The sequence below is a fragment of the Magnolia sinica genome, chromosome 8, assembly GCF_029962835.1.
Source record: "Magnolia sinica isolate HGM2019 chromosome 8, MsV1, whole genome shotgun sequence".
In the NCBI taxonomy this organism is placed as follows: Eukaryota; Viridiplantae; Streptophyta; class Magnoliopsida; order Magnoliales; family Magnoliaceae; genus Magnolia; species Magnolia sinica.
In genome coordinates, this window is record NC_080580.1 from 51,920,212 (window position 1) to 51,932,336 (window position 12,125).

General features: G+C 43.8%; 1 pseudogene; it reads left to right on the forward strand.

The window, feature by feature from the left end:
- Positions 1 to 1,507: 1,507 nt before the first annotated feature.
- LOC131254254 (probable cytochrome c biosynthesis protein) lies at positions 1,508 to 6,060 on the forward strand (annotated as a pseudogene).
- The last annotated feature ends 6,065 nt before the right edge of the window (positions 6,061 to 12,125 follow it).

Here is a 12,125-nt window from a genome sequence, read left to right on the forward strand (position 1 = left end):
CATGGTGGTATGGGATACCGTGTTCTAGCTGTCAGCCTCTGCAGGACGAGCCTCCCGTAGTGATCGTGAGCAACCAAACTCGTGATCCGATTATGGTGGTATGAGACACTATATTCGTCTTTGTCGGCCTACATTGATTGGTGGAGCCCTTTGTAGTGACCTCGAGCATCCTGGCTACCGCAATGAGGTGACAAGCCGAACGTAATAAAGGTAGTCGAAAGGCTTTCATTGATTGGTGATCGAGCCCTTTGCTACGACCAAAAAGGGATATGGAATCCGTATCCAAGACTGTCTAGGGTATGACCCTATAATGGATCGTTGTTTGGATGGTGACATGAGGAAGGTATCTTAGCTTCCCAAGTCTGATGTATGAATAAGCCTAATTAAAGACTCGACTAACATCATATTCATGCAACGCATTTGCATGTGCTTTGTAGATCGATGGCGCACTTTGAGGCGATGCCATGCGTAACGTAAGATGAAGACGCTGAGGGTGTATGCGTGAGAGCACGCATCATTTTACATACATCCTTGCATTAACAAGAGTCCACTTAGGACTTATTTAATTGTTCAGCTTTATCATTCTGCTTGATTGAATTGATAACAGTTAACCAGTGCCTTATTGTTCCACTGGGTTGATCACTCACTCCCACAAACGGAGAGAGGAAGATGGGTCGAGGGAGCCTGGTGGAAGGATTCGAAGCGGTGTTGAGTGAGCCAATGTGGTTCGATGTCAAGATCCAAAATGGTCTCCGGGATCCGAGACCTCCGAACTTTTTTGAGGGGGAGAAAGCTCAAAGGAATAGCCCAGCTTCAAAACGTATGAGCGCGCTAGCGCGTTTTACCTTAGTAATAAGCTTTTCAGCAGCCAGCAAGCAACAGCTGCGCATACGCTGAAAAATGTATGAGCGGCTATTGCTTACTTACATCAAAGCTTATTACTAAGGTAAAACGCGCTAGCACGCCTGAATTGATAGTCGAGACTAGCAACCAACAAGCAGTTGAAAGATGCTTATGACTATTTATTAAAAGAAAAGGCCAATAGGTTTTACTAATAGGCTTTTCAGCCAGTAAGCAATGGCTGCTTCAAAGCCGTTGGGTGCTAACGTGCCGAAATTGATAGTCGTTTTGAAGCTAGGTCAGGTCTGGTTGTTATCAGCAGGTGATGTTTTGATCGGTTAATCATTTCATAAGGCTTGAACATAAGTGAATGAATTCCACTGCAATTACAATCCAATGCTTTTGTGTCGTGTTCTATCTCGCTCGACAATAGCAATTGTGTTTAGTTCCTGCTTTGAGTCAAAAAATACTGGACTTCCTGCTCTGACGAGTCCGTCCTTCAACAAGAAACTTCCTAGCCGGAGTTTCGAGATATTCTTTGGCTATTTTAGGAAGATTGGCTAAAAATGGTTTGGTTTCTAGGAAGCGGCCCGTCAGGCTTTCGAGTTGGAACAAGAAGCAAGCAGAACCAGAACCGGAAAGACCTTTTCGAGTCCGGCCGAACACCAGCCGTCAAGCTGTTCGTGTTTTGAGTTCCAGGTCTTTTTTTTGACTCTTTCAAACCACAGCCGAAACCTGTTTCTAGTTTCAAGGCTCTGTGAAAGAATTCAGATTTTGTTCATTCGATGATTCGGGAAGACCCGGGATTACAAATAGTTAGGCCTAATTGAGGCCATACAAGGAATGTAGTACAGGCCATTCTTGGCAACTGTACATACAGTAGTACAAGCCATACATGGCAACTATAGTACAATACAATTCAATGAAAGAATGACTCAAAATACAAGCACATGCATATTCATACTCCCCGGAGAGTAGAGATCAATCATCGAGAGCTTGCTAGTGAAGAATGAGTGCTTCTGTCGACAGAGGGCTTTTGTGAAGAAAAAGCGACTTGTTCATCAGTAGAAATGTGTGAATCAAGTATAAAACCACACTTCTTTTTCCCGAATTCAGTGGCAGTCATATCTATATGCTTGGTTCTTTCATTAAAAACAGGATTTGCAGCTATATTTTTTGCGACAAACAAAATCGGAGATGATAAGGATGAGATCAGACATAAGAGACTTTATCCACGTGACCTCGCTTGCTGTTGAGGCCATAGCTCTTTATTCTGCTTCTGTACTCGATCTTGAGACAGTAGCTTGTTTCTGACTTTTCTAAGAGATAAGACTGTGACCTAAGAAGACACAGAATCCCGATGTATACTTTCGGTCATCTGAACATCCGGCCGCGTCTGAATAACACGATAGCTCCGGATGTTGACATGAATGAGGATTCCTTTACCTGGAGAAAGCCCTCCTCCCTCAGTATCCTGTATGCTGCATCTGACGTGAGGTTTCCTCGGTTTCTGCATGAACTGACTAACAATACCAACAGCATAGGCTATGTATGTCAGGTCTTGTCATAGTCAGGTAGATTAGACTTCCGACTAATCGTCTATACATGGAAGGATCCTCCTGCAGTTCTCCTTCATCAATTGAGAACTTATGATTCCGGAGTCTCAGCTGGTTTGCAAGCAGTTAGACCAGTTCGAGAGAGAAGGTCTATTGCATATTTGCATTGAGATAGGACTATACCGACTGAGATACCTCACAAGGAAATACTGGAGTCTGCCAAGGTCTTTCATGTCGAATAGACTTGTAGATGAGATTGAAGACCTTTATTGAAAGGCTTTCTGATCATATCAGGTAATTACAATATAATTTACATAAAAACAGAGAACAGCGAGACCTGATGCGGATTGCTTGACAAACAAGGAGTAGTCATTTAGACTTCTCTTCAATCCCATCTTTTCTACAGCCGTGCTGAACCGATCGAACTCAAACGTCGGCGCTTGCTTTAAGCCATATCAATTTCTGTCATTTGCAGACGGTTTCTTTGGGTCTGAGAATCCTGGAGGAAGCTCCATGTATAGCTCCATAATAAAAAACTGCCATGAATTACACACACGCAAGTAGTGGCTCGGCTAGAGGACTACAGAAGCCGGAGCCTATGCACTACCGAAGAATGGACCTGATAGAATCAATCGATTGCATAAGATATGCCAAAACCACTTACTGGTCTTTCCGAACAGCATAAAGAAAAAAAAAGAAGTCAACAAGTAGACTCGGAAAGAAAAGAGATAGTGAAACCCTCTCCTTAAACAGTCGAGTGTCCTACCTAATTCAATGATTAGAATAATGGAGAAGGGAGAGGTCTTCCAAAAAACCTATACTCCCACTTCTCCGAGTGAGATTTCGCAACAAGGGTGGGCCATAAAGTAAAGAAGAGTGAGCGCTCACTCTTTCTTTATGGGGAGAACCGCATCTATTCAAAGGAAATGTTTCGGCCTGCAGGAGAGGCATCTGGCTTTCTTACTGACTTTCCTACTGACTGAATCAGTTGAAGGAGGTTTCTACAGGAAGAGTTGCGACTCAGCGTCGGGGCGGGCGGGGGTTCATGACGAGTGGGCATGAACTGTAACCAAACAAACAAAAGTGAGCCAACCACGAATTCCTGAACCGTAAAGGGAACCACCCTGTAAAGTAAAGAGCCTCGCCTAAAGGACCGGACCCAATCGTCGGAGCTGAGAACAAGATCGAAAGCGCTACTTCTGCATGAAAGTGGTCAGGTCGCTTAGGTCCGGAAGAGATAGGAGTGGCTACAGTGGTTGCTCGAAATCTGTCAAATACGAGCCCTCTAACTTCTTTCTCTATTCAATCCACGGCCTACCTCGATACACCTGTGTCACAACGGCTGATCTTTTGAGTGAGTTGTGGAAGCCGGAGCATTGGTCAAGAGAGAGAAAGAAGAGGAACTAAAGATCGAGAAAGTCACATTAGCTACACCAGACCAGACACACCTTTTTTGGTTCTCCTATTTCTTGACTGACCGGATCAGTCACCCCTCACCCAACTAAGAAATTTCTGAGCAGTTCCCCTCACCTCACCTATAAAGAAAGGGGCAGAGGCAGAGCTCACCCTTTCATTTAACCCGCTCCTAGTAGGAGAACATAGTACTAGGACTTACTAGATTAAACACCGGTAATTGATTGGTGAAGGGTGAAGAGAGTATTGACGCCTTAGGTAGCTGCTATCTATCGGATCTTTTCTAAGAGGTTAGGTGGTTGAGTCGAAGCGGAGAAGGAGACTAAGTCATCGGTCGTGCCGGGATTGATTTCCTACTTCCAGCTGAATGAGGGCCACACAGCCGTCAACCCGGCTGGAAGTGCTTTCTTTAGCCTAATGGCTCCTGGTCTTTCGTTCGCTATTCGAATGTCTGGACCAGTAGAAATGTACGAAAGGTGGTCTTGTCCTTTCCTTTCCAACTAGTAGCTAGTAGCTCCGTCGTTGATCTCTCCTCTTCCCGGCCGGCTGTGACTCGTATGTCCAGACAACGACTCTCGATTCCTAACGAACCCATAGATTCTTCTACCATTCGACCAGATCTTCGTTATTGTATTATAATTATCCGACCTCGAGCAATCCTTCTGGTCGGGATCGTGGTCCGTCGGCTGGTCCTTGTTTGGTCATAAGGAGAATCGTTCTTATTAGGTCAGGGGCGGCCGGCCCGGGGGTTACCCGCGATTGGTAATGGCACAACCAGAAGAGGGGTAGGGGAGACAAGGTTACGCGCTGGGTAGCGCAGCGCATCTGTTTCGGGTACAGAGGCGACGAGGACCCGGCCACCCAACCCAGCAGGGCAGGGGTGGGCCGGCCATAGGTTCGAATCCTGCCACCTTTCTTGTGGATCATCCTGTGGTTACCGGATGATGGGAATAACAAAGCAGATGGAAATGAGCACGAAATGTCAATAAATGAATTGTCTCATTATTCGTTATTTCCGGGTCTTTTCGTTGCATTCACTTACAACAAGAAACAACCACCAGCGTTTGGTGCAGCACCCGCATTTTGGTGCATTCTTCTTCCTTTCCTTGGTCTTTCGTTCCGTCATATTCCTAATAACTTATCCAATTACAACGTATTAACCGCTAATGCACCTTTCTTTTATCAAATCTCAGGGACATGGTCTAATCATGAGGGTAGTATTTTATCATGGTGTCGGATCCCAAGTTTTTATGGATTCCTTCTTTGTTACCGGGGTCGACCCCAAAGCCATAATGTCTCAAAACGAGGAGGCCATAGAGAAACTCTTTTTTGTTCCTTTGTCTCGAACTTCGTGAAGAACTCCATTCTATCTCTCCCTCGTTACGAACAAAAAAGTGGGGCTGCGCCCCAGTTGTACACTCCCTTCGTTCTACGAACCCTTGTTGATTCTGAACTTCGTTCGCGAAGGAACCGGACTTTTGACGGGCCAGCCCTTTTTTATGCGCCGCTTTACCCTGGAAGGAAAATGAGCTTTGCTCCCCTTACTAATAGGGGCGCTAGGCGCTCCCGTGGTTCGCGAGAAGGAAAAAGGACTCATCTTTTGTTGCATCTGGCACGAGATGAAAAAGAGAGAGCTTCGTCTATCGATGAACAGCGGATTGACTCCGCTGTTGGCATTGCTTTGTTTTTCTCTCCTTTCCTATCAGCGAGTTCCGATCCTTTTGTTCGAAATTTCTTCGTTCGTACCGAACCGCTTGCAGAATCAAATCCTGTTCCACAAGATCCTATATCAGGTATACATCCTCCTCGCATTTATGTCGGAGATGTCGCTAGTGCTATGGGCTTTGGCTTTTATAGATAAAAAATGATGAATGGGATTGTGGCACTCCACTTGTCGCCAATGCGGAAGGATGCTGCCAAAAAGAATGGAACGCTGCTTCGCTCTGCTGGATGTGTCGGATGCCGTATAACAAGCGAGCTCTTTACCCTCAAATTTAAACATGTGGGCACAAAATGCTATCCTGCTCTATTGTTGCGTAGCAATAGAAGCCTACTCATGCTACTTCGGCGGCACTTTTTCGCCTTCTCTTCGCTCTGGACGGGAGCGCTAATGGACACGGGGAGGGAGCAAGCGAAGCGTGTCGTTCGTAATGGAAAGAAAGATACCACTACTTCGCCTCTTTGTTGGACCGCCAGCGTGAACATCTTCCTGCATCAACTCGATATGAACATTCAGAGGCAACAAAATTGAGGAGAAATTGGTCAGATATGCAGATGATTTACTATTTGCTATTAAGCAGCGGCCGGAGTCAGAAAGGATTTACCAAAGCTTCCAACAGATGTTTAAAGCATTGTTAGTAGAGCTCAAACTTGAATCAACTAGCCTTGAACTCATTCGAGGAATCAGTAATCTAAACAACACTTTAGTATGAGGAAGCACACTTTAAGCCATTGACTTAGAAGGACGATTAAGACTCAAAGCACCCTCGCTTTAAGAAGAAAATCCACGCCTATATACAAGAATAAATTCACAATTATATTAAGGAAAAAGAGGAAATCATGCTCAATATCTTCCTGACTCCTAAAATCAAAACTTATATAGCCTTATCCTGTCGTTGTATCAACGAAAAAGATGTAATTGCCTACTTTACACATCTCGTTCAAACACCATTCCAACACCTTCTCAAAAAGCAGAAGATAAGGATCCCAAAGGGGAACACAGAGAACATCCAAAAAAAGGAGATGATCAGTAACCTTCAAAAGTTTCGGAAGAAAGAGAAAAAAGAACCATTTCTCAAACGAGAACGAAAGGCGATCAAGGAGCTGAAAAACGCTTATTACGTAAAACGCGCGTTGGCCTTTGACGTCATAATCGTTTTTCAGCAAACTGACGGACTCTAACGGGCCTTATATAAGGGGGCGCGTCACGTTTTTCAGCTTGCTGTTCTCCCATACGCTATTGGCTTTATTTGTCTTTTCCTTATTCCCTTGGCTTGAAGTCGAGGGTAGATGTGATACCTCCTGTCAGTCACCTTCGTTCCGTCAAGGAAGGCTGAACATAGGAACTACTAGTCGAGTATAGATGTGATACGTCCTGTCAGTCACCTTCGTTCCGTCGTTGTGTTTTTTTGTTATGTCAGTTTAGTCCCACATCGGTTGTGAATAACTTTTGCACTTGGCTGCTCCTCTATATAAAGGAGTCAGGCCCCTTGTTGTATTCATTCTCTCATAGTGAGAAGTTAGCCCTTTATATTTCACTTTTTTATTGAAGAGAATCACATGTTGTGTGTTCTCAAGTTTTTCATGGTATCAGAGCAGGTTGTGACCTAGCTCTTCCTCTTACCTGTTGGTGGCTGTGTGCGGTGGTGGTGCAAATCAATATTCGCTCCTCATTCTAGGTATTCTTCTTCTGCTTTCTCATTTTCTTCTTTCCTCCTTTCCTTCCTTTTTGATAAGTTGTTGCTCTCTTATTTTCTTGATTCCGTCTGACGTATGCTCTGTGCCTTGCCGTTTTCTCGGATCTTGGCACATCAGAAAGATTGATTCAATCTTATCTTTGGTTCTTGGCTTGAGTTGAAACAACTCTAACCTACGCAAATCCTTCTTGATCCTCAAAACCCTTACTCCTCTTTCTCTCCTACTTATTCTTCTGAAAATCAGTTTCTTCTTTGTTATGTCTACTTCTAGCTCTTTTGCACCGATGGGGACAACAGAGAACCCCTTTGGAACTCAACCAGCCATGACCCATATGGTCTCTACTTCTGAGAATCCCGGGCTTCAGATCGTTCCAGCCCGACTAAATGGAAGTAACTACCTCCAATGGGCTAGATCGGTCCGGCTTTTCCTTGGAGGGAAGATGAAGTAATGATATGTTGATGGATCAATTTCACAGCCATCTCCAACACCGATATGCTGAATGGAGCGCTAACAATGAAATGGTTATGTCATTGCTAATAAACTCTATGGAGCCAGACATCCATCCGCTCGAGTCTCATGTTTCTGAACTCGGCAAAACGAATTTGGGATCATGTCGCACAGCTGTATACAAAAAGCCATGATTCCCGAATTTCTCAGTTGAAGCAGCACCTTGCTATGTTTAAGCAAGGGGATCTTTCTGTTACATCATACTACAATGCATTGATGACCGCGTGGGAAGAGCTGGCTTTCTATCAACCCATTCCAGTGTGTACATGCGCAATGACTTGTAGATGCGGGATATATGAACAACTTGTTGCTCAGAGGGAAAAGGATTCAATCAGCCGCTTAGGAGGAGGGTCGGTCAAATCATCCGCAGGTGCATAAACTGCTTGAATGGAAGAAGGAAGTTATAGATACAAGGAGGAAGATATATTGGTTGGTTACCTGATTGATGAACAAACAGAGTTTGCGGAAGCAACTGAGGAAGGAAGTACCACTGATTTGAATGAAGGGCAGTCAAAAGTTGCATTGAGAAGTAGTCGGCACTGGCACTGTAGAGAGAGGGTTTCGAGGCAGCTGAAAAACGTGACGCGCCCCCCGTCATCTAGTATGACAACCCTAAAGTACAGTGATGGCGCACAATGGCTTTGAAGCTGGCTCGCCTTTCTAATAGATTCATAGTCTATAATTAGATAGAAGTATATGTAATTAGCTAGATCATCTGAAGCATGAACAAAAGAACCTTTCTTCCGAAGGCCTAGCAAGTTAAGCGAGTTCCTTTTTTTATGGTCAAAGGCAGTCCTTTTCTTTCCCCGGACCGATGACTTGGTTGTTCAGTACTGCTAACTATTATAGAAGGATGCCGTCCCCCCAGGACTACCAATAGCTTCGGTTGTTGAATATCGTGCAAGTTAGGTTGTGGTTGTATTGGCTGCAAGCGGAATGTAAGCGCTGTAGGTGTGTGTTGACCATGAACTCTTGCATCATGTAATGTCGTATGTGTAACGACCTTGGAATTTTTGTGCTAATCTTTCCTTAAGTAGTTGTTTTGGGGTAATTAGCACTTTACTCGATTGCTTGTGGAATCCGCATCAATCACTTTAAATTGTATCTGCATGGCTCTAAACGTGTAGATTAGTGAGCGCTACGTTACTCTGAAATCTGGGATCCATCGCTAATTCCAGTTGTTCTGGAGAATTTTTGGAAGATCTGGATCGGACCTGGACCGCGCGTCGAAAGTCCGATGGCGATGATCTTAGGCTGTTGCGGTCACCGAGTTGGGCTTGATCTTCACCTCGAAAATTAAGTCGATCCGATGTTCTGGGTCGATTTGATTGAGTTCGGAGTGAAGAGTGTGAGAACGGTTGGAATTTATTAAGCTTTTATTGAAATCTGAGTCGTGTCGCTTGCGCGACGATTTTAAGCATTCTGACCATTGGATTTTGACCCAATTTCACCCTCTGATCAGGATAGTTGGCCCAGGCATATCCTAGTGCTTGTGGACCTGATCGAGTTTCTGTGACCGTTGAATTGAGTGTGGTCCGCCATGGCTGATCTGAAGAGCCGGTCGGTATGAAAACTCAGCTTGACCTAGATCCATGGTCAAGGAGCTTAAGTCCGACCTTTCGTGGTTATAGGCCCACCAGAAGTGCTTCGTTGGATCGAGCAAGGCTTACTTTGGTTATAACCTAAGTATACCTTGACCCTGGGGTTATTTTCATCAAATAAAGGCCTATTTATAGTCCTTAAACCCTAGCCCTCTTTTCCATACGATTTTCTTTAACCCTAGCTTGGAAAGAGAGTGGAAAAGAGAGAGAAAGTGAGAGAGATAAGTTGGTGAATCATCTTGATTTCTTCCTTGTTCTTCTTCATCTTCGAACCTTCACTTTGAATTGTTCTTCTGACGATTCTGAGTTCCTTTGGGGTAAGTTAACCTAACCCTAACCTGTGTTAGAGCTTAAATTAGTCTTGGTGTTGTTGTATCTCATTTCTATCCTTATTTTAGGGTATTCTAGTGCCGTTGACGAAGACAACTCGTCTAAATCAGCTCGGCGGTTCTTTCTTTGCTTAAGGTGAGGACTTTAAGTGTATAGGTTATGGTTTTCAAGGCTTTCAATCCCAGTTAGTGATTTATTCTTGTTATGGATGAGATTTCACATGCCAAATGTTATGTTTACATTGCTTTCCTGATATGCATGTGCTATATTGAGATTTGTGTATTCTAAGTGTATTTATAAAGTACCGTATACGTATAAAATATGCACTTGTGTTTGTCATGATTATTTGTCATGTATGTATGCTAGATGCATGTATGACAACTCCTTGGTAAAAGGAATTGTCTAAGTGCAGGTATTCCAACATACGTCATGTATGTTGTTCCATGTATGCTAAGTGTTTGTAGAAATGCATGAATGATCTAAGTGTAACTGATTACACTAATTGTGGGCGTTGAGAAGTGATTCTCAATACTCCTATTGATGCGCATGATTTCCTTTATGCAGTTACATTCCAAGTTATTTAAATTCAAGCATTACCTATGCTTACATGTATGTTAAGTTGTTATTTCTTCAAGTGATGATGTACCATGATTTGAGTTGTTGTTCCATTACTGTTTTACATTCCATATGAGTATCTGTAGTAGCGTAATGTGTTTAGGAATATGCCTTAGTCCAGGAAATCGGTAATTGACCCTATATGCATGGTTGAGATTGCTTTCGCCACGTCGGACGTATTAGACGAACCCGAGTCGTATTAGAGTTGCCGGCAGTGGTTTGGCCACGCGGAGTGTTTGCGCACTCCATGTCGCTCAATTCAACATGCGCTTGTGCTAGTCGAGTTCATCAAATAACCCGATTGTCCGATGTATGTTAACCATGTATGGACGCTACTGCTTGAATCTAGGATACCGAACTTACTAGTGAAATCCTGTTAACTATGGTACTTGATCCGCCAAGACTCATGAGCCGGACATGGTGGTATGGGACACCGTGGTCGAGCTGTCGGCCTACGCTAGGGTGACGAGCCTCCCCGTAGTGACCAATGAGCAACTAAACTCGTGAGCCGATTATGGTGGTATGGGACACTATATTCCTGCTGTCGGCCTACATTGATTGGTGACGAGCCTTTTGTAGTGACCTCGAGCATACCTGGTACCGCAAGGAGGTGACGAGCCGATCTGTGGTAGTAAGGGCATGAAAGGCGTGCATTGATTGGTGACGAGTCCTTTGCTACGACCTCAAATATATGATCGTATGATATGTCTAGGATTGACGACCCTAGTATGGATCATTGTTTGGATAGTGATATGAGGAAGGTATCTTAGCTTCCCAATCCTGTTGTGTGAAATGGACTAATAACAACTTGGTAATCATATCCATGCACCGCATTTGCATGTGCTTTGTAGATGTGGCACACTTTGAGGCGATGTCATGCGTAACGTAAGATGAAGACGCTGAGGGTGTACGTGTGAGGGCACGCATCATCTTGTATTCATCCTTGCATTAACAAGAGTACTTAGGATTTATTTAATTATCTTGCTTTATCATTACTGTTTGATTGAACTGAGAACATGTTAACCAGTGCCTTATTGTTCCACTGAGTTGATCACTCACTCCCACGTTTCTGGGGCGGTGTTACACACCCACCAGACTCTGTCTTAGGCTCTGATGTTGCAGATGTGGATGCGACGTCTGAGGCAGAGCGGGAGCTGGATGACGACGAGGCTGCCTTCTCCTATATGCAGTTTTCAGACGGGTTCTAGCGAGCCTCGGTCTGTTGCGCGGGATCTCTGGGATTATATTTTTGGAACTGAAATGATGTAAATTTGATACTTATAATTTTGTTAAATAACACTTTTACACGATCTGGTTGTATATGTAATTCAGGGATTTACACTTGTACACATTTTACTATAAGTCTTCCGCTTGCTTTATTCACTTGTCCCTGAATCATATCTGTGTTTTGGCTTAATCTATTCCATGTTTTATGCACTAATACAGTCAACATACATCCATCATTAAATATGTTGCATAAGTGATGTTTTGGAACTCGGGAGCTGAGTTATGCTCGACCCCCGAATTCCAGGGCATTACAGTATGTATGATAGAGATAAAGGTGGTGTGGTGATTGATCTCAATGCTAATGGTTATCCCCAGCAAGGTTCAACGAATGAATGAAGCTATGATCGTACTCGGATAGAGATGATGGTCTTCCTTTAATGTCTCCAAGCCGACCATACATAATAGAATAGATAGGCAAGGTAGCTAATAACAGTCTATTCTCGCCTATCGATAGATAGTAGGCTGCTTCCAAGCTCAAACCATTTTGAAACTGAATTGCTACTTTTTTTTCTTGTTATTGATAGAGTGGTATTCTCCGCCCCTGTCAAATAAAGTAGAG